This window comes from Nannospalax galili, unplaced genomic scaffold (assembly GCF_000622305.1).
Source record: "Nannospalax galili isolate Female #2095 unplaced genomic scaffold, S.galili_v1.0 scaffold2782, whole genome shotgun sequence".
In the NCBI taxonomy this organism is placed as follows: domain Eukaryota; kingdom Metazoa; phylum Chordata; class Mammalia; order Rodentia; family Spalacidae; genus Nannospalax; species Nannospalax galili.
The window spans coordinates 154,311-175,968 of NW_008347568.1; the positions used below are offsets into that span (position 1 = coordinate 154,311).

Consider the following 21,658-nt stretch of genomic DNA (forward strand, 5'->3'; position numbering starts at 1 on the left):
GGATGGTCATTTTAACAATATTAATTCTTCTAATCCATGAACCTGGGAGGTCCTTCCATCTCCTGGTGTCTTCCTCAATCTCTTTGTTTAATGATTTAACATTTTCATAGTAGAGATCTTTGGTGTCTTTGGTCTTTATTCCAAGATATTTTATTTTTTTGCAGCAATTGTGAATGGGACCATTTCCCCGTATTCTTTCTCCAATTGCTTGTTATTGGTATATAGAAAGTGTACTGATTTTTATAGATTAATTTTATAATCTGCCACTATACTGAAAGTGTTGATCACTTCTCAGAGTTTACTGGTGGAACTTTTGAGATCTCTTAGGTATAGTATAATATCATCTGCAAAAAGTGAAAGTTTGACCTCTTCTTTTCCAATTAATAATTCCTTTCCAATTCTTATAATTAATAATTAATTAACAATTATAATTAATAATTAATTAATGATTCCTTTCCTATTCTTATAATTCCCTTTAATTTCCTTCTCCTGTCTTTTTGCTCTAGTGAGAGTTTCGAGCAGTATGTTGAAAAGGAGATAGTGGATATCCTTGTCTGGTTCCTGATTTTAATGGGAATGCGTCCAGCTTTTCTCCATTTAAAATGATGTTGATCTTGGGTTTGTTGTATACAGCTTTAATTATGTTGAAGTATGTTCCTTCCAGTCCAATTCCCTCTAGGACTTTGAACATAAATGCATGTTGAATTTTGTCAAAAGCCTTTTCTGCATCTATTAAGATGATGTGTTTTTGTCATTGAGTCCATTTATATGATTAATGATGTTTATTGACTTGTGTATATTGAACAATCTCTGCATCTCTCGGATAATATTGAACAATCTCTGCATCTCTGGGATAAAGCCTACTTGAGCATGGTGAATGATTTTTTTAATGTACAGCTATATGTGGTTTGCAAGTATTTTGTTGAGAATTTTTGCAACTATGTTCATTAATGTCTTTAGTTTTTTTTTTTTTTTGGTTGTGTCTTTATGTGGTTTGGGTATTAGAGTGATGCTGGCTTTATGGAAGGAATTTCCGTGTCTATAATTTTGAATAATTTAAGTAGCATTGGTTGGAGGTCTTCTTTAAATCTCTGGTAGAATTCAGCTGTAAATCTATCTGGGCCTGGGCTTCTTGTAGTTGGGAGGCTTTGTATTACTGTTTCAATTTCCTTATATGTTATGGGTCTGTTTAAACTGTTGACCTCTTCTTGGTTTAACTTTGGCGGTTCTCATGATTTTAGATATCCATCTATTTCTTTTAGATTTTCAAATTTAGTAGCATATACGTTTTAAAAATATTCCCTTATAATGCTCTGGATCTTTTGGGTGTCTGTTGTGACAGACACTCTGATTTTGTTGATTTGGATTTACTCTTACTTTCTTTTGGTTAACTGAGCTAAGGGCCTGTCTATCTTATTTAGCTTTTCAAAGAGCCAGCTTTTAGATTCATTGATTCTTTGTATTTTTTTTTTGTTCTTTCTGTTTCATTAATTTGTTCTCTGATTTTTGTTATTTCTTCTCTTCTGCCGGGTTTGGGTTTCATTTGTTCTTGCCTTTCCAGCATCTTGAGTTGCAGTGTTAGGTCATTTATTTGGGCTCTTTCTAATTTTTTAATGTGGGCACTTAAAGCTATAAACTTCACTCTTAGGACTGCTTTTAAAGTGCCCCAGAAGTTATATTGTGTTGTATTGTCCTTTTTTTTGAATTCCAGAAATTCTTTTATTTCTTAATTTCTCCTTTGACCCACTCATTGTTTAGGAGTGTGTTGTTCAATCGCCATGAGTTTGTGTAGTGACTAGGGCTTTGTCTAGTGTTGATTTTGAGCTTTGTTGCGTTGTGGGCCAATAGAATGCATGTAATTATTTCAACTTGTATGTATTTGTTGAAGTTTGTTTTGTGGCCCAGTATGTGTTCAATTTTTGAAAAAGTTCCATGGGGTGCTGAGTAGAAAGTTTATTCTTTGGTGCTTGGGTAGAATATTCAAAAGATGTCTGATAAGCCAATTTGATGTATGGTATCGTTTAACTCAGACATCTCTCTGTTTATTCTTTGTCCAGTTGACCTGTCTAATGGAGAAAGTGGGGTATTGAAGTCCCCTACTATTACTCAGTTGGGGTTAATATGTGTCTTAAAGTCTTGTAGTATTGTCTTGTAGTATTGTGAATACTACAAAGTCTTGTAGTATTATGAATTTGGGTGCACCAGAGTTTGGTGCATATATGTTAAGGATTGTAATATCTTCTTGGTTAGCATCCATGTCAGTCAGAATGCTTAAGAAAAATATGTGTCGCATCTGTATCTAAGTGCTTGCTTTCCCTTAGAAAACACAATAGTTCTAGCAATGTATTTACCATACTTAAAACCTACGAACAGCAAAATTTCGCATTTAACAACGTTCTTTATGATTTGTATGTAAATGGACTGTAGGAAAAATGTGATTCAGATTGCTTTAGAAAAATATATGTCACTTCTGTATCTAAGTGCTTGCTTCCCCATGAAAACACAGTAGGGTTAGGGTTAGGGTTAGCGTTAGGGTTAGGGTTAGGGTTATTTTAGGGTTAGGGTTGGGGTTAGGGTTAGCGTTAGCCTTGTGGTTAGCGTTATGGTTAGTGCTATTGTTAGGGTTAGGGCAAGGGTTTGGGTTAGGTATTTACTATAGTTAAAATGAAAGAACAGTAACAGTTCGCATTTCACAATGTTCTTTATGAGTTGTATGTAAAAGGACTGTGCCATCACTGTCAGTTTGCTTAAGAAAAAGATGTGTCGCATCTGTATGTATGTGTTTGCTTTCACCTAGGAAACACAGTAATTCTCCCAATACATTTACTATAGTGAAAACAAAAAAAACAATAACATTTGGCATTTAAATAAGTTCTTTATGAGTTGTACGTTAAAGGACTGTGGCATCCATGTCAGTCAGGATACTTCAGAAAAATATGTGTCACATCTGTATCTTAGTGCTTGCTTTCCCATAGAAAACACAATAGTTCTCGCAGTGCATTTACCATACTGAAACCCTAAGAACAGCGAATTTTCACATTTAACACCATTCTTTATGACTTGTATGTAAATGGACTGTGGGATCAACATCAGTCAGGTTGCATAAGAAAAATATATGTCACTTCTGTATCTAAGTGCTTGCTTTAATGTAGAAAACACAGTAGGCTTAGGGTTAGGGTTAGGGTTAGAGTTAGTGTTAGGTTTAGGGTTAGCGTTAGGTTTAGCATTAGGGTTAGGGTTAAGGTTAGGGTTAGGGTTATGGTTAGCGTTAGAGTTATGGTTAAGTAATTACTATAGTTAAAATGAAAGAACAGTAGCATTTCACATTGCACAACGTTCTTTTGAGTTTTTTGTAAAAAGACTCTTCCATCAATGTCAGTCAGGTTGCTTAAGAAATATATGCGTCGCCTCTTATGTAAGTGTTTGCTTTTGCCTAGAAAACATAGTAGTTCTCCCAATATATTTACTTCAGTGAAAATGAGAAAATAGTAACATTTCGCATTAAAAAAAATATTTTATGAGTTGTAAATAAAAGGACTGTGGCATCCATGTCAGTCAGGATGCTTATGAAAAAAATGCGTCACATCTATATCTAAGTGCTTGCCTTCCTGTAGAAAACACAGTAGTTCTCACAATATATTTACCATACTGAATACCTAAGAACAGGAAAATATCGTGTATAACACCTTTCTTTATGATTTGTATGTAAAGGGAATGTGGTATCAATGTCATTCAGGTTGCTTAAGAAAAAAAAATACATTGCTTCTGTGTCAAAGTGCTTGCTTTCTCATAGAAAACACAGTAAAGTTAGGGTTCGGGTTCGGGTTCGAGTTAAGAAAAATATATGTCGCTTCTTTATGTAAGTGTTTCCTTTCCCTTAGAAACAGTAGGGTTAGGGTAAGGGTTAGCATTAGGGTTAGTGTTAGGATTTTGATTAGGGTTAGCGTTAGTGTTAGTGTTAGGGTTAGGGTTACCCTTACAGTTAGGGTTAGGGTTAGGGTTATGGTTTTGTTTAGGGTTAGGATTAGAGATAGCGTTAGGGTTATGTTTGGGTTAGGGTTAGGGTTAGGGTTAGGAATTTACTATTGTTAAAAAGAAAGAACTGTAGCATTTTGCATTTCTTAAAGTTCTTTATGAGTTGTGCATAAAGGACCTGCAACATCAATATCAGTCCAGTTGCTTAAGAAATATATGTGTCGCCTCTGTATGGAAGCGTTTGCTTTGGACTAGGAAACACAAGTTCTCCCAATATATTTATGGCAGTGAAAACGAAAAAACAGTAACATTTCACATTCAAAAATGTATTTTATGAGTTGTACGTAAAAGGGCTGTGGCATCCATGTCAGTCAGGATGCTTAAGAAAAATATGTGTCACATCTGTATCTAAGTGATTGCTTTCCCATAGAAAACACAGTAGTTCTCACAATGTATTTACCATACTGAAAACCTAAGAACAGCAAAATTTCGCATTTAACAACGTTCTTTATGATTTGTATGTAAAAGGACTATGACATCAAGTCATTTAGGTTGCTTAAGAAAAATATATGTCGCTTCTTTATCTAAGTGCTCATTTCCTGTAGAAAACACAGTAAGGTTAGGGTTAGGGTTAAGGTTAGGGTTAGGGTTAGGGTTAGGGATTGCCTTAGGGTTAGAGTTAGGGTTAGGGTTAGGGTTATGGTTAGCATTAGGTTTAGGGTTAGGGTTAGCATTAGGTTTAGGGTAGGGTTAGCGTTAGAGTTAGGGTTAGCATTAGGGTAAGCATCAGGGTTAGTTTTAGGGTTAGGGTTAGAGTTAGGGTTAGGGTTAGAGTTAGGGTTAGGGTTAGGGTTAGCATTAGAGTTAGGGTTAGGTATTTGGTATAGTTAAAACAAAAGAACTGTAGCATTTAATATTTCACAAAGTTATGACTTGTATTTAAAAGGATTGTGCCATCAATGCTAGTCAGGTTGGTTAAGAAAAATTTGTGTCACATCAGTAACTAAGTGATTGCTTTCCTGTAGAAAACACAGTAGTTCTTGCAATGTATTTAGCACACTGAAACCCTAAGAACAGAAAAATTTCACATTTAACAACATTCTTTATGATTTGTTTGTAAAAGAACTGTGGCATCAATGTCAGTCGGGTTGCTTAACAAAAACTTGTGTCACATTTGTATGTAAGTGCTTGCTTACCTGTAGAAAACACAGTAGTTCTTGCAGTATGTTTACCATACTGAAACATAAGAACAGTAAAATACCGCATTTAACAACATTCTTTATATTTGTTTGTAAAAGGACTGTGGCATCAATTTCATTCAGGTTGCTTAAGAATAATATATGTCACTTCTTCATCTAAGTGCTTGCTTTCTGGTAGAAAACATAATAGTTCTCGCAATGTATTTCCCATTTTGAAAACCTAAGAATGGCAAAATTTCTCATTTAAGAAAGTTCTTTATGATTTGTGTGTAAAAGGACTGTGGCATCAATGTCAGTCAGGTTGCTTAAGAAAAATGTGTGTCACTTTTGTATCTAAGGTGCTTGCCTTCCCATAGAAAACACAGTAGTTCTCGCAATGTACTTAGCATACTGAAACCCCTAAGAACAGAAAAATTTCGCATTTAACAACGTTCTTTATGATGTATTTGTAAAAGGACTGTGGCGTCAATGTCAGTCAGGTTGCTTAAGAAAATTTTATTTCGCTTCTGTATCTAAGTGCTTGCTTTCCCATAGAAAACACAGTGGGGTTAAGGTTAGGGTTATGGTTAGGGTTAGGGTGAGAGTTAAGGTTAGCATTAGGGTTAGGGCTAGGGTTAGGGTTAGTGTTAGGTGTAGGGCTTGGGTTAGTGTTAGGTTTAAGGTTAGAGTTAGTGATAGGGTTAGGGTTAGGGTTAGGGTTAGGGTTAGCATTAGAGTTATATTTAGGGTTAGGGTTAGGGTTAAGGTTAGGGTTATGGTTAGAGTTAGGGTTAGGGTTAGGGTTAGGTTTAGGGTTAGCTTTAGGGTTACATATTTGCTATAGTGAAAACAAAAGAACTGTAGCATTTCGTATTTCAAAAAGTTCTTTAGGAGTTGTATGTAAAGGGCTGTGCCAGCAATGTCAGTCAGGAGGAATATATGGGTCTCATCTGTGTGTGTTTGCTTCTGCTTTCCCAATGTATTTACCTTAATGAAAATGAAAAAAACAATAACAATTCACATTTAAAATAGTTCTTTATGAGTTGTACATAAAAGGAATGTGGCATCCATGTCAGTCAGGAGGATTAAGAAAAATATGTGTTGCATCTGTAACTAAGTGCTTGCTTTCCCATAGAAAACACACTAGTTCTCACAATTTATTTACCATACTGAAAACCTAAGAAGAGCAAAAATGAGCATTTAACAATGTTCTTTATGATTTGTGTGTAAAAGGACTGTGGCATCAATGTCAGTCAGGCTGCTTAAGAAAAATATATGTCGCTTCGGTTTCTAAGTGCTTTCTTTCCCATAAAAAACACAGTAGGGTTAGGGTTATGGTTAGGCTTATCTTTAGGGATAGCGTTATGATTAAGGTTAGGTTAGGGTTAGCATTAGGTGTAGGGTTAGGGTTAGGGCTAGTGTTAGGGTTAGGGTTAGTGTTAGTGTTAGGGTTAGGGTTAGCATTATGGTTAGGGTTAGCGTTAGGGTTAGAGATTTACTATAGTTAAAATGAAAGAATAGTAGCATTTCGCATTTCACAATGTTCTCTATGAGTTGTATGTAAAAGGATGTGCCATCAATGCTAGTCAGTTTGCTTAAGAAAAATGTGTGTCACATCAGTACCTGTGCTTGCTTTCCCGTAGAAAACACACTAGTTTTTGAAATGTATTTACTGTACTTAAACCCTAAGAACAGAAAAATTTCGCATCTAACAACGTTCTTTATGATGTGTCTGTAAAAGAACTGTGGTGTCAATGTCAGTCAGGTTGCTTAAGAAAATTATATGTCGCTTCTGTATCTAAGTGCTTGCTTTCCGGTAGAAAACACAGTGGGGTTAGGGTTAGGGTTATGGTTAGGGTTATGGTTAGGATTGGGGTTAGGGTTAGGGTTAGAATTAGAGTTAAGGTTAGGGTTAGCATTAAGGTTAACATTAGTGTTAGTGTTGGTGTTAGTGTTAGGGTTAGGGTTAGTGTTAGGTTTAGGGTTAGGGTTAGGGTTAAGTTAGGGTTAGGGTTAGGTTTATGGTTAGGGTTAGGGCTATAGTTAGGGTTAGGTTTAGCATTAGGGTTAAGGTTAAGGTTAGGGTTAAGTTACGGTTAGAGTTCGGGTTAGGTTTAGGGTTAGGGTTAGAGTTAGGGTTAGGGTTCGGATTATCGTTAGAGTTAGGGTTAGGTGTTTACTACAGTTAAAATGAAAGAACTGTAGCATTTCGCATTTCACAACGTTGTTTTCGAATTGTATGTAAAAGGACTGTGCCATCAATGTCAGTCAGGTTGCTTAAGCAAAATAAATATTGCTTCTGTATCTAAATGTTTGCTTTCTTATAGAAAGCACAGTAGGGTTAGGGTTCAGGTTAGGGTTAGTGTGAGAGTTAGGGTTAGCGTTAGGTTTAGGGTTATGGTTATGTATTTACTATAGTTTAAACGAAAGAACAGTAGCATTTCACATTTCACAATATTCTTTATGGTTTGTATGTTAAAGGACAGTGCAATCAATGTCAGTCAGGTGGTTTAAGACAAATACATGTCACATCAGTACCTAAGTGTTTGCTTTCTCGGAAAAAACACAGTAGTTCTCGAAATGATTTAACATACTGAACATCTAAGAACAGCAAAATATCGCATTCATTAAATACCCTTCTTTATGATTTATATGTAAATGGACTGTGGCATCAATGTCAGTCAGGTTGCTTAAGAAAAATATATATCGCTTCTGTATATAAGTCTTTGCTTTCCCATAGAAAACAGAGCAGGATTAGGGTTAGGGTTAGGGTTAGGGTTAGGGTTAGGGTTAGGGTTATGGTTAGGTACTTACTATAGTTAAAACGAAAGAACAGCAGCATCTCGCATATCGAAACATTCTTATGTTTTGTATGGAAAAGGACTGTGCCATCAATGTCAGTCATGTTGCTTAAGAAATATATGTGACTCATCTGTGTGTGTTTTCTTTCACCTAGAAAACGGAGTATTTCTCCCAATGTATTTACTGTAGTGAAAATGGAAAAACAGTAACATTTTGCACTTAAAAGAATTCTTTATGAGTCGTATGTAAAAGGACTGTGTCATCCATGTCACTCAGGATGCTTAAGAATAATGTGTCGCATCTGTATCTAAATACTTGCTTTCCCATAGAAAACACAGTAGTTCTCGCAATGTATTTACCATTATGAAAACCTAAGAACAGCAAAATTTCGCATTTTCTGCATTCTTTATGATTTATATGCAAAAGGACTATGGCATCAATATCAGTCAGATTGCTTAAGAAAGCTATATGTAGCTTCTGTATCTAAGTGCTTGCTTGTCCATAGAAAACACAGTAGTTCTCACAATGAATTTATCATACTGAAAACCTAAGAACAGCAAAATTTTGCATTTAGCAACATTCTTTATGATTTGTATGTAAAAGGACTGTGGCATTAATGTCATTCAAGTTTCTTAAGAAAAACGTGTCGTTTTGTAAGTGCTTCCTTTCCCTTAGAAAACACAGTAGGGTTAGTGTTAGGGTTCGGGTTAAGTTTAGGGTTAGGGATAGGGTTAGGTTTAGGATTAGCATTAGGGTTAGGATTAGGGGTAAGGTTAGTGTTATGGTTATGGTTAGTGTTAGGGTTAGTGTTTGGTTTATGGTTAGGTTTAGAGTTAGCGTTAGGTTTAGGGTTACGGTTAGGGTTAGGGGTAGGGGTAGGTTTTACTAGAGTTAAAATGAAAGAACAGTAGCAGTTCACATTTCAAAACCTTTATGAGTTTTATGTAAAAGGATTGTGGCATCAATGTCAGTAAGGTTGCTTAAGAAAAATATGTGTCACATGTAAGTGTTTGCTTTCATCTAGAAAACACAGTCATTCTCTCAATGTATTTAATGTAATAAAAATGAAAAAGTAACATTTTGCATTTTAAAAAGTTCTTTATGTGTTGTACTTAAAAGGACAGTGGCATCCATGTCAGTCAGGATGCTTAAGAAAAATACGTTTCACATCTGTATCTAAGTGCTTGCTTTCCGTAGAAAACACAGTAGTTCTTGCAATGTATTTATGATACTGATAGCCTAAGAACAGCAAAATTTGCATTTAACAACGTTCTTTATGATTTGTGTATAAAAGGACTGTAGCATCAATGTCAGACAAGTTGCTAAAGGAAAATATAGGTCGCTTTGGTGTCTAAGTAAGTGCTTGCTTTCCCATAGAAAACACAGTAGGGTTACGGTGAGGGTTAGGGTTAGGGTTAAGGTTAGGGTTAGGGTTTGGGTTACGGTTAGCATTGGGTTAGTGTTAGGGTTAGGGTTAGTGTTAGGTTTAGGTTTAGGATTAGTGATAGGGTTTGGGTTAAGTTTAGGGTTAGCGTTAGAGTTACGGTTAGGGTTAGGGTTAGGGCTAGCAATAGGGTTAGGTATTTACTGTAGTTAAAATGAAAGAACTGTAGTATTTCACATTTCACAAAGTTCTTTAGGAGTTGTATGTAAAGGGCTGTGCCATCAATGTCAGTCAGGTTCCTTAAGGAATATATGGGTCTCATTTGTGTGTATTTGCTTCTGCCTTCCCAATTTATTTACCATAATGAAAATGAAAAAACAATAACATTTTGCATTTAGAAGAGTTCTTTATGTGTTGTACATAAAAGGAATGTGGCATCCATGTCAGTCAGGATGATTAAGAAAAATGTGTGTTGCATCTGTAACTAAGTGCTTGCTTTCCCATAGAAAACACACTAGTTCTCACAATGTATTTACCATACTGAAAACCTAAGAAGAGCAAAAATTAGCATTTAACAATGTTCTTTATGATTTGTGTGTAAAAGGATGGTGGCATCAGTGTCAGTCAGGCTGCTTAAGAAAAATATATTTGGCTTCCATATCTAAGTGCTTTCTTTCCCATAGAAAACACAGTAGGGTTAGGGTTATGGTTAGGGTTAGCTTTAGGGACAGAGTTATGGTTATGGTTAGGTTTGGATTAGTGTTAGGTGTAGGGTTAGGGTTAGGGTTAATGTTAGGGTTAGGGTTAGAGTTAGGTTTAGGGTTAGGGTTAAGTTACAGTTAGGGTTAGGGTTATGGTTAGAGTTAGTGTTAGCGTTAGGGTTATGGTTAGGGTTAGGTTTAGGTTTAGGGTTAGGGTTATCATTAGGTTTAGGGTTAGGGTTAAGTTAGGGTTAGTTTTAGGGTTAGGTTTAGGTTTGGAGTTAGTGTTAGAGTTAGGGTTTGGTATTTACTATAGTTAAAAAAAGAGCTGTAGCATTTTGCAGTTCAAAATGTTCTTTTCAAATTGTATGTAAAAGGACTGTGCCATCAATGTCAGTCACGTTGCTTAAGAAAAATATATATCGCTTCTCTATCTAAATGTTTGCTTTCTCATAGAAAGCCCAGTAGGGTTAGGGTTCAGGTTAGGGTTAGGGTGAGAGTTAGGGTTAGCATCATGGTTAGCATTAGGGTTAGGGTTAGGGTTATGTATTTACTGTAGTTAAAACGGAAGAACAGTAACATTTCGCATTTCACAATGTTCTTTATGATTTGTATGTAAAAGGATTGTGCAATCAATGTCAGTCAGGTGGTTTAAGTCCAATACATGTCGCATCAGTATCTAAGTGTTTGCTTTCCTGGAGAAAACACAGTAGTTCTTGAAATGATTTAAATTACTGAAAATCTAAGAACAGACAATATCGCATTAAACAACATTCTTTATGATATATATGTAAATGGACTGTGGCATCAATGTCAGACAGATTGCTTAAGAAAAATATATATCACTTCTGTATCTAAGTGCTTGCTTTCCCATAGAAAACAGAGCCGGGTTAGGGCTAGGGTTAGGGTTAGGGTTAGGTTTAGGGTTAGGGTTATGGTTAGGTATTTACTATAGTTAAAACGAAAGAACAGTAGCATTTCGCATATCGAAACGTTCTTTATGAGTTGTATGGAAAAGGACTGTGCCATCAATGTCAGTCATGTTGTTTAAGAAATATATGTGACTCATCTGTGTATGTTTGCTTTCACCTAGAAAACACATTTTTTCTCCCAATGTATTTACTGTAGTGAAAATGAAAAAACTGTAACATTTCACATTTAAAAGAGTTTTTATGATGTGTACCTAAAAGTACCATGGCATCCATGTCACTCAGGATGCTTAAGAAAAATATGTGTTGCATCTGTGTCTAAATACTTGCTTTCCCATAGAAAGCACAGTAGTTCTCGCAATGTATTTACCATTACGAAAACCTAAGAACAGCAAATTTCACTTTTAACAGCGTTCTTTATGATTTATATGTAAAAGGACTGTGGCATCAATATTAGTCAGGTTGCTTAGAAAGATATATGTCGCTTCTGTATCTAAGTGCTTGCTTTCCCATAGAAAACACAACAGGGTTAGGGATAGCGTTAGCATTAGGGTTAGTTATGGTTATGGTTAGGGTTAGGGATAGGGTTATGGTTAAGGTTAGGGTTAGCTTTACGGTTAGTGTTAGGCATTAAGTTTAGGGTTAGGGTTAGCATGGAGTTAGGGTTTGCATTAGAGTTAGGGTTAGGGTTATGGTTAGCGATAGGGATAGGGTTAGGGTTAGGATTAGTTTTAGAGTTAGGGTTAGGTATTTACTATAGTTAAAATGAAAGAAGAGTAGCTTTTCACATTTCACAACGTTCTTTATGAGTTGTATGTAAAACGACTGTTTAATCATTGTTGGTCCAGTTGCTTAAGAAATATAGGTATCACATCTGTATGCAAGTGTTTGCTTTCACCTAAAGAACACAGCAGTTCTCCCATTATATTTACTGCAGTGAAAACAAGAAAACAGTAACATTTCACATTTAAATTTTTTTTTAATGAGCTGTACATAAAAGGACTGTGGAATCCATGTCAGTCAGGATGCTTATGAAAAATATGTGTCACATCTATATCTAAGTCCTTGCCTTCCCATAGAAAACACAGAACTTCTCGAAATGTATTTACCATATGAAAACCTAAGAACAGCAAAATGTAGCATTTAACAGCATTCTTTATGATTTGTAGGTAAAAGGACAGTGACATCAATGTCAGTCAGGTTGCTTAGAAAAAATATGTGTCTCTTCTGTAAGTGCTTGTTTTCCCATAGAAAACACAGTAAGGTTAGGGTTAAGGTTAGGATTAGGGTTAGGGTTAGGATTAGGGTTAGGGTTAGGGTTAGCGTTAGAGTTAGGGTTAGGGTTTGGCTTAGGGTTGGAGTTATGTATTTACTATAGGTAAAATGAAAGAACAGTAGCATTTCACATTTCACAACGTTCTTTATGAGTTGTATATAAAAGGACTGTGGCATCAAAGTCAGGTTGCTTAAGAAATATATATGTCATTTCTGTATCTAAGTGCTTGCTTTCCTGTAGAATACAGAGCAGTTCTAGCAATGTATTTACTATGGTGAAAAAGAAAGAAGAGTAACATTTCACATTTAACATCATTCTTTATGAGTTGTATGTAAAAGGACTGTGGCATCAATATCAGTCAGGTTGCTTAAGAAAAATATATGTTGCTTCTGTATCTAAGTGCTTGTTTACAGTAAAAAATCAGAAGTGTTAGGGTTAGGGTTTGGGTTAGGTTTAGGATTAGGGTTAAGATTAGCCTTATGGTTACGGTTAGGGTTAGGATCAGGGTTAGGTTTAGGTATTTACTATAGGTAAAATGAAAGAACAGTAGCATTTCACATTTCACAACCTTCTTTATGAGTTGTATGTAAAAGGACTGTGGTATCCATGTCAGTCGGGATGCTTAAGAAAAATAAGTGTCGCTTCTGTGTCTAAGTGCTTGCTTTCCCATAGAAAACACAGTAGTTCTTGCAAAGTATTTACCATGCTGAAAACCTAAGAGCAAAATTTCTCATTTAATAATGTCAATTATGATTTGTGTGTGAAAGGACTGTGGCATCAGTGTCAGTCAGGTTGTTTCAGAAAAATATATGTCACATCTGTATTTAAGTGCTAGCTTTCTGGTAGAAAGCACAGAGGGTTAGGGTTAGGGTAAGGGTTAGGGTTAGGGTTAGGGTTAGGTTTAGGGTTAGAGTTAGCATTAGTGTTAGGGTTAGGTTTAGGGTTGGGTAAGGGTTAGGGTTAGCGTTATGGTTAGGGCTAAGGTTAGGGTTCAGGTTAGTGTTAGTGTTAGGGTTAGGGTTAGGATTTGGGTTAAGTTTTGGGTGAGCTTTAGGGTTATGGTTAGGGGTAGTGTTAGGGTTAGGGTAAGGCATTTATGATAGTTAAATAAAAGAACAGTAGTATTTCATATTTCACAATGTTTTTTATGAGTTGTATGTAAAAGGACTGTACCATCAATATCAGTCAGGTTGCTAAGAACATAAATGCATCACATCTGTATGTAAGTGTTTGCTTTCACCTGGAAAGCACATTAGTTCTCCCAATGTATTTACTATAGTGAAAAGGCAAAAAAGAGTAACATTTCACATTTTAAAAAGTTCTTTATGAGCTGTACGTTAAATTAATTTGGCTTCCATATCAGTCAGGATGCTTAAGAAAAGTATGGGTTGCATCTGTATCTAAGTTCAGCTTTCCCATAGAAAACACAGTAGGGTTAGGGTTATGGTTCAGGTTAGGTTCAGGATTAGGTTTAGTGTTAGTGTTAGGGTTAGGTTTAGGGTTAGGGTTAGGGTTAGGTTTGGGGTTAGGGTCAGGGTTAGGTATTTACTTTAGTTAAAATAAAAGAACAGCAGCAATTCTCATTTCATAAAGTTCTTTATGAGTTTTATGTAAAAGGCCCGTGCCATCAATATCAGTCAGGTTGCTTGAGAAATATATGTATCACATCTGTTTGTAAGTGTTTGCTTTTGCCTAGAAAACACAGTAGTTCTTCCAACGTATTTACTATAGTGAGAATGAAAATACAGTACCATTTCACATTTTAAAAGTTGTTTATGATTTGTACGTAAAAGGATTGTGACATCCTTGAGAGTCAGGATTTTTTAAGAAAAATCTGTGCTGCATCTGTATATAAGTGCTTGCTTTCCCATAGAATATACAGAAAGGTTAGGTTTAGGTTTAGGGTTAGGGTTGGGGTTAGGGTTCGTGTTAGGGTAGGGCCGGCATTAGGTTTAGGGTTAGGGTTAGGTTTACTGTTAGGGTTAGGGTAGGGCTGGCGTTAGGTTTAGGGTTAGGGTTACATTTAGTGTTAGGGTTAGGGTGAGCATTAGGTATTTACTATAGTTAAAATGAAAGAACAGTTGCAGTTCGCATTTCACAACGTTCTTTATGAGTTGTATGTAAAAGCACTGTGCTATCAATATCAGTCAGGTTCCTTAGGAAGAATATATGTTACATCTGTATCTAACTGCTTCCTTTCCAATTAGAAAACACAGTATTTCTCATACTGTATTTACCATACTGAAAACCTAAGAACAGTAAAATTTCAGATTTAACAACGTTCTTTATGATATCTATGTAAAAGGACTATGGCATCAATGTTAGATTGTTTAATAAAAATATATGTCGCTTCTTTATCTAGGTGCTTGCTTTCCCCTAGAACACGCAGTAGTTCCAGCAATGTATTTACTATGCTGAAAAAGAAAGAAAAGTAATACTTCACATTTTACAATGTTCTTTATGAGTTTTACATAAAAGGGCTGTGGCACCAATGTCAGAGTGCTTAAGAAAAATATGTGTCTCTTCTGTATCTAGGTGCTTGCTTTCCTTTAGAAAATACAGTGGTTCTCACTTTGTATTTACTAGAGTTAAAATGACAAAAGAATAGCATTTCACATTTAACAACATTCTTTAAGAGTTGTATGTAAAACGACTGAGGCATCATTTTCAGTCAGGTTGCTTAAGAAGAACATGTGTCACATTGTATCTAAGTCCCTCTTATCCTTAGAAAACACAGTAGGGTTAGGGTTAGGGTTAGGGTTACAGTCAGGTATTTACTGTAGTTAAAAAGAAAGAATGGTGTCTTTTCACATTTCACCAAGTTCTTTATGAGTTGTACTAAAAATACTCTATCACCAATGTCAATCAGGTTGCTTAAGAAAAATATGCATCACATCTGTATCTAGGTGCTTGCTTTCCTATAGAAAACACAGTGGTTCCTGCTATGTATTAACTAGAGTTAAAGCAAACGAACAGTAGCATTTCATATTTATCAATGTTCCTTATGAGTTGTATGTAAAAGGACTGAAGCATCATAGTCAGTCTGATTGCTTAAGAAGAACATGTGTTACATCTCATCTAAATGCTTGCTTTCCAATAGAAAAAAACAGTAGGGTTATGTTTATGTTTATGTTTATGTTTAGGGTTAGGGTTAGGGTTTGGTTAGCGTTAGGGATAGGGCAAGGTTTAGGGTTAGGGTTAGCATTAAGGTTAAGTTTAGCGTTTGAGTTAGGCTTAGGGTTAGGGTTAGCGTTAGGGTGTGGGTTATGGTCAGGGTCAGGGTCAGGGTCTGTGTCAGGGTTCAGGTTCGGGTTAGGGCTAGTGTTAGGTTTAGGGTGTGGGTTAGGGTTAGCGTTAAGTTTAGGGTTGGCGATAGGCTTTGGGTTAGTTTTAGGGTCAGGGTTAGGGTTAGGATTAGAGTTAGTGTCAGTGTTAGGTATTAGGGTTAGGGTTAGGGTTAGCATTAGGGTTAGGGCAAGGTTTAGGGTTAGGGTTAGCGTTAAGGTTAGGGTTAGCATTAAGGTTAGGGTTAGCGTTAAGGTTAGGGTTAGCATTTGAGTTAGGTTTTAGGGTTAGGGTTTGAATTAGGGTTTGGGTTAGGGCCAGGGTCAGGGTTAGGGTTAGGATTAAAGTTAGTGTTAGGTTTAGGATGAGGGTTAGGGTAGCTTTAGGGTTAGGGTTTGTGATAGGCCTTGGATTAGGTTTATGGTCAGGGTTAGGGTTAGGGTTAGGGTAGGTGTTAATGTTAGATATTTATAATAGTTAAAAAGAAAGAACAGCTGCATTTTGCATTTCACAATGTTCTTTATGAGTTGTATGTAAAAGAACTGTGCTATCAATGTCAGTCTGGTTCCTTAAGAACAATACATTTTACATCTGTATCTAACTGCTTCCTTTCCCATAGAAAACACAGTCGTTCTCACAGTGTATTTACCATACTGAAAAACTAAGAACAGTAAAATTTCACCTTTAACAACGTTTTTTATGAGTTGTATGTAAAAGGATGGAGGCATCATTGTCAGTAAGGTTGCTTAAGAAGAACATGTTTTGCTTCTGTATCTAATTGCTTGATTTCCCAGAAAACACAGTAGGGTTAGGGTTAGTGTTAGGTTTAGGGTTAGGGTTATGTTTAGAGTTAACGTTAGGGTAAGTTTAGGGTTAGGGTTAGTGTTAAGGTTAGGGTTTGCATTTGAGTTAGGGTTAGGGTTAGCATTAGGTTTTGGGTTAGAGTTAGGGTTAAGGTTAGGTTTAGGTATTTACTATAGTTAAAAAGAAAGAAAAGTCACATTTCAAATTCCACAAGGCACCAATGTCAGTAGGTTGCTTAAGAAAAACATGAGTCACACCTCTATCTAGGTTCTTGCATTCCTATAGAAAACACAGTGGTTCTCACTATGTATTTTCTAGAATTAAAATGAAAGAACAGTAGCATATCACAATTAACAACGTTCTTCAAGAGTTGTATGTAAAAGGACTGAGGCATCTTTGTCAGTCAGGTTGCTTAAGAAGAACATGTGTCACATGTGTATCTAAGTGCTTGCTTTCCCATAGCGAATTCAGGAGGATTAGGGTTAGAATTAGGGTTAGGGTTAGGTTTAGGGTTAAGGCTTAGGCTTCAGGTTAGGGTTAGATTAGAGTTAGGGTTAGGATTAGCGTTAAGTTTAGGGTTGGCCTTAGGGTTAGGTTTAAGTTTAAGGTTAGGGTTAAGGTGAGCATTAGAGTTAGGTTTAGGTATTTACTATAGTTAAAACAAAAGAACAGTAGCATTTCGCATTTCACAACCTTCTTTACGAGTTGCATGTAAAAGGACTGTGGTATCCATGTCAGTCGGGATGCTTCAGAAAAATAAGTGTCGCTTCTGTGTCTAAGTGCTTGCTTTCCCATAGAAAACACAGAAGTTCTTGCAATGTATTTACCATGCTGAAAACCTAAGAGCAAAGTTTCACATTGAATAACGTCCTTTATGATTTGTATGTAAAAGGACTGTGGCATCAACGTCAGTCAGGTTGATTAAGAAAAGTATATGTCACTTCTGTATCTAAGTGCTTGCTTTCTGATAGAAAACACAGAAGAGTTAGGGTTAGCGTTAGGGTTAGCGTTAGTGTTAGGGTTAGGTTTAGGGTTGGGTAAGGGTTAGGGTTAGCGTTAGGGTTAGGGCTAGGGTTATGGTTAGGATTAGCATTTATGTTAGGATTAGGGTTACGGTTATGGTTAGGGTTAGGTAAGGCATTTACTATAGTTAAATGAAAGAAAAGTAGTATTTCACATTTCAAAACGTTCTTTATGAGTTGTATGTAAAAGGACTGTGGCATCAATGTCAGGTTGCTTAAGAAAAAGTGTGTCTCATCTGGTTCTAAGTGCTTGATTTCCTGTAGAAAAACAGTAGTGCTCACAATGTATTTACTAAAATGAAAACGAAAGAACAGTATCATATCACATTCACCAACGTTCTTTATGACTTGAACGAAATACCTCTATAGCAACCATGTCAGGTTGTTTAAGAAATATATGTATAGCATCTGCATCTAAGTAATTGCTTTTCCATAGAAAAGACAGAAGTTGTCTCAATGTATTTAACATATGGAAATCCAAAAATAACATCTCACATTTAACAAGGTTCTTTATGAGATGTATATAAAAGGACTGTGACATCAATGCCAGTCAGGTTGCTTAAGAAAAATATATGTCACATCTGTTTCTAAGTGCTTGCTTTCCCATAGAAAGCACGATAAGTTTAGGGTTATGATAGTGTTAGTGTTACGGGTAGGGGTAGGGGTAGGGTTAGGGTTAGTGTTAGGATTAGGATTAGTGTTAGGGTTATATATTTACTGTAGTTAAAATGAAAGAACAGTAGCATTTCTCATTTCACAAAGTTCTTTATGAGTTGTATGTAAAAGGATTGTGCCATCAATGTCAGTTTAGGTTGCTTATAAAAATATGTGCCATATCTGAATCTAAGTAATTGCTTTACCATAGAAAACACATAAGTTTTTGCAATGTTTTTTACATAGGGAAATCCAAAGAACAGTAACATTTTGCCTTTAACAAGGTTCTTTATGAGATGTATGTAAAGGTCTGTGGCATCAATGTCAGTCAGTTTGCTTAAGAAAAATATGTGTTGCTTCTGTATCTAAGTGCTTGCTTTCCCATAGAAAACACAGTAGGGTTAGGGTTAGGGTTAGGGTTAGGATTAGGGTTAGTGTTAGTGTTAGGGTTAGGGTTAGGGTTAGAGTTAGGGTTAGGGTTTGGGTTAGGGTTAGGGTTATGTATTTACTACAGGTAAAATGAAAGAACAGTAGCATTTCACATTTCACAACGTTCTTTATGCATTGTATGTAAAAGGACTGTGCCATCAAGTTCAGTCAACTTGCTTAAGAAATATATATGATTCACATCGGTATATAAGTGTTTGGTTTTGTCTAGAAAACGCAGTCGTTTCCCTATGTATTTACAATAGTGAAAACAAAAAAAAACATTGACATTTTCATTTAAAAAACTTTTTTATGAATTGTACATAAAAAGACTGTGGCATCCATGTCAGTCAGGATGCTGAAGAAAAATATGTGTCACATCTGTATCTAAGTTCTTACTTTCCTGAAGAAAACACAGTAGTTCTCACAATGAGTTTACCATAAAGAAAACCTAAAAAGAGCAAAATTTCACATTTAAGATTATGTTCTTTATGATTTGTATGTTAAAGTACTGTGGCATCAATGTCAGTCAGGTTGCTTAAGAAAATGTGTGTCGCACTGTATATAAGTGCTTGCTTTCCTGTAGAAAACACAGTAGGTTTAGGTTTAGGTTTAGGTTTAGGTTTAGGTTTAGGTTTAGGTTTAGAATTACTGTTAGGGTTAGGTTAAGAGTTAGGGTTAGAGTTAGCGTGATGGTTAGGGTTAGGAATAGGGTTAGGTTTAGGGTTCAGGTTAGGTTTAGGGATAGGGTTAGTGTTAGTGTTAGGTTAAGAGTTAGGGTTAGTGTTAGCATAGATAGTTAGGGTTAGGGTTAGGGATAGGGTTAGGTATTTCCTATAGTTAAAATGAAAGAACAGTAGGATTTTGCATTAAAAAACATTCTTTATGAGTTGTATGTAAAAGGCATGTGACGCTTCTCTTTGTAAGTGTTTGCTTTCACCTAGAAAACACAGTAGTTCTCCAATGTATTTACTATAGTGAAAATGAAAAAAAAACCAGTACCATTTCGCACTTAAAATTTTCTTCATGAGTTCTACATAAAAGGACTGTGGCATCCATGAGAGTCAGGATGCTTAAGAAAAACATGTGTCACATCTGTATCTAAGTGCTTGCTTTCCTGTTGAAAACACAGTAGATCTAGCAATATATTTACCATACTGTAAACCTAAGAACAGCAAATTTTTGCATTTAACAACATTCTTTATGGTTTGTATGTAAAAGGACTGTAGCATCAAAGTCAGGTTGCTTAAGAAAAATATATGTCGTTTTTGTATCTAAGTGCTTGCTTTCCTGTAGAATAGAGAGTAGTTCTAGCAATGTATTTACTATGATGAAAAAGAAAGAAGAGTAACATTTCACATTTAACACCATTCTTTATGAGTTGTATGTAAGAGGATTGTGGCATCAATGTCAGTCAGGTTGCTTAAGAAAAATATATGTCGCTTCTGTATCTAAGTGCTTGTTTACAGTAAAAAACAGAAGTGTTAGGGTTAGGGTTTGGGTTAGGTTTAGGATTAGGGTTAAGATTAGCCTTATGGTTACGGGTAGGGTTAGGATCAGGGTTAGGTTTAGGTATTTACTATAGGTAAAATGAAAGAACAGTAGCATTTCACATTTCACAACCTTCTTTATGAGTTGTATGTAAAAGGACTGTGGTATCCATGCCAGTTGGGATGCTTAAGAAAAATAGGTGTCACATCCGTGTCTAAGTGCTTGCTTTCCCATAGAAAACACAGTAGTTTTTGCAATGAATTTACCATGCTGAAAACCTAAGAGCAAAGTTTTGCATTGAATAATGTCAATTATGATTTGTGTGTGAAAGGACTGTGGCATCAATGTCAGTCAGGTTGATTAAGAAAAATATATGTCACTTCTGTATCTAAGTGCTTGCTTTCTGATAGAAAACACAGAAGGGTTAGGGTTAGGGTTAGGGTTTGCGTTAGTGTTAGGGTTAGGTTTAGGGTTAGGGTAAGGGTTAGGTTTAGGGTTAGGGTTAGGGCTAGGGTTATGGTTAGGATTAACATTTATGTTAGGATTAGGGTTACGGTTATGGTTAGGGTTAGGTAAGGCATTTACTATAGTTAAATGAAAGAAAAGTAGTATTTTGCATTTTAAAACATTCTTTATGAGTTGTATGTAAAAGGACTGTGGCATCAGTGTCAGGTTGTTTAAGAAAAATATATGTCACTTCTCTAAATAAGTGCTTGATTTCCCGTAGAAAACACAGTAGTGTTAGGGTTAGGGTTAGATTTAGGGTTAGGGTTCTGGTTAGGGTTAAGTTTAGGGTTAGGGTTAACTTTAAGATTAAGGTTAGGGTTAGGGTTCAGGTATGTGTTAGGGTTAGGGTTAGGATTAGGGTTAAGGTTAAGGTGAGCGTTAGGGTGATGGTTAGGGTTAGGGTAAGGTATTTACTATAGTTAGATGAAAGAACAGTAGCATTTTGCATTTCACAATGTTCTTTATGAGTTGTATGTAAAAGGTCTGTGGCATCAATATCAATCAGGTTGCTTAAGAAATAAATGTGTCGCATCTGTTAGTAAGTGTTTGCTTTCACCTAGGAAGCACAGTAATTCTCCCAATGTATTTAATATAGTGAAAACGAAAAAAAGGTAACATTTCGCATTTTAAAAAGTTCTTTATGAGCTGTACGTAAAATGAATTTGGCATCAATGTCAGTCAGGATGCTTAAGAAAAGTATTGGTTGCATCTGTATCTAAGTTCAGCTTTCCTGTACAAAACACAGTAGGGTTAGGGTTACGGTTAGGACAATGTTCAGGATTAGGGTTAGCATTAGTGTTAGGGTTCAGTTTAGCTTTAGAGTTAGGGTTGCGGTTAGGGTTAGGGTTAGGGTTAGGTATTTACTGTAGTTAAAATGAAAGAACAGCAGCAATTCTCATTTCATAAAGTTCTTTATGAGTTGTATGTAAAAGGCCCGTGCCATCAATGTCAGTCAGGTTGCTTGAGAAATATATGGGTCATATCTGTTTGTAAGTGTTTGCTTTTGCCTAGAAAACACAGTAGTTCTTCCAACTTTTTTACTGTAGTGAGAACGAAAAAACAGTACCATTTCACATTTTAAAAGTTGTTTATGAGTTGTACGTTAAAGGACTGTGGCATCCTTGAGAGTCAGGATTTTTTTAAGAAAAATATGTGTTGCATCTGTATCTAAGTGCTTGCTTTCCCATAGAATATACAGAAAGGCTAGGTTTAGGTTTAGGGTTA

At 35.9% G+C, this 21,658-nt stretch overlaps 1 pseudogene; it reads right to left on the reverse strand.

Moving 5' to 3' along the window:
* LOC103743100 overlaps positions 1 to 8,058 on the reverse strand; it is a 43,998-nt pseudogene extending 35,940 nt beyond the window's left edge.
* Positions 8,059 to 21,658: the final 13,600 nt, after the last annotated feature.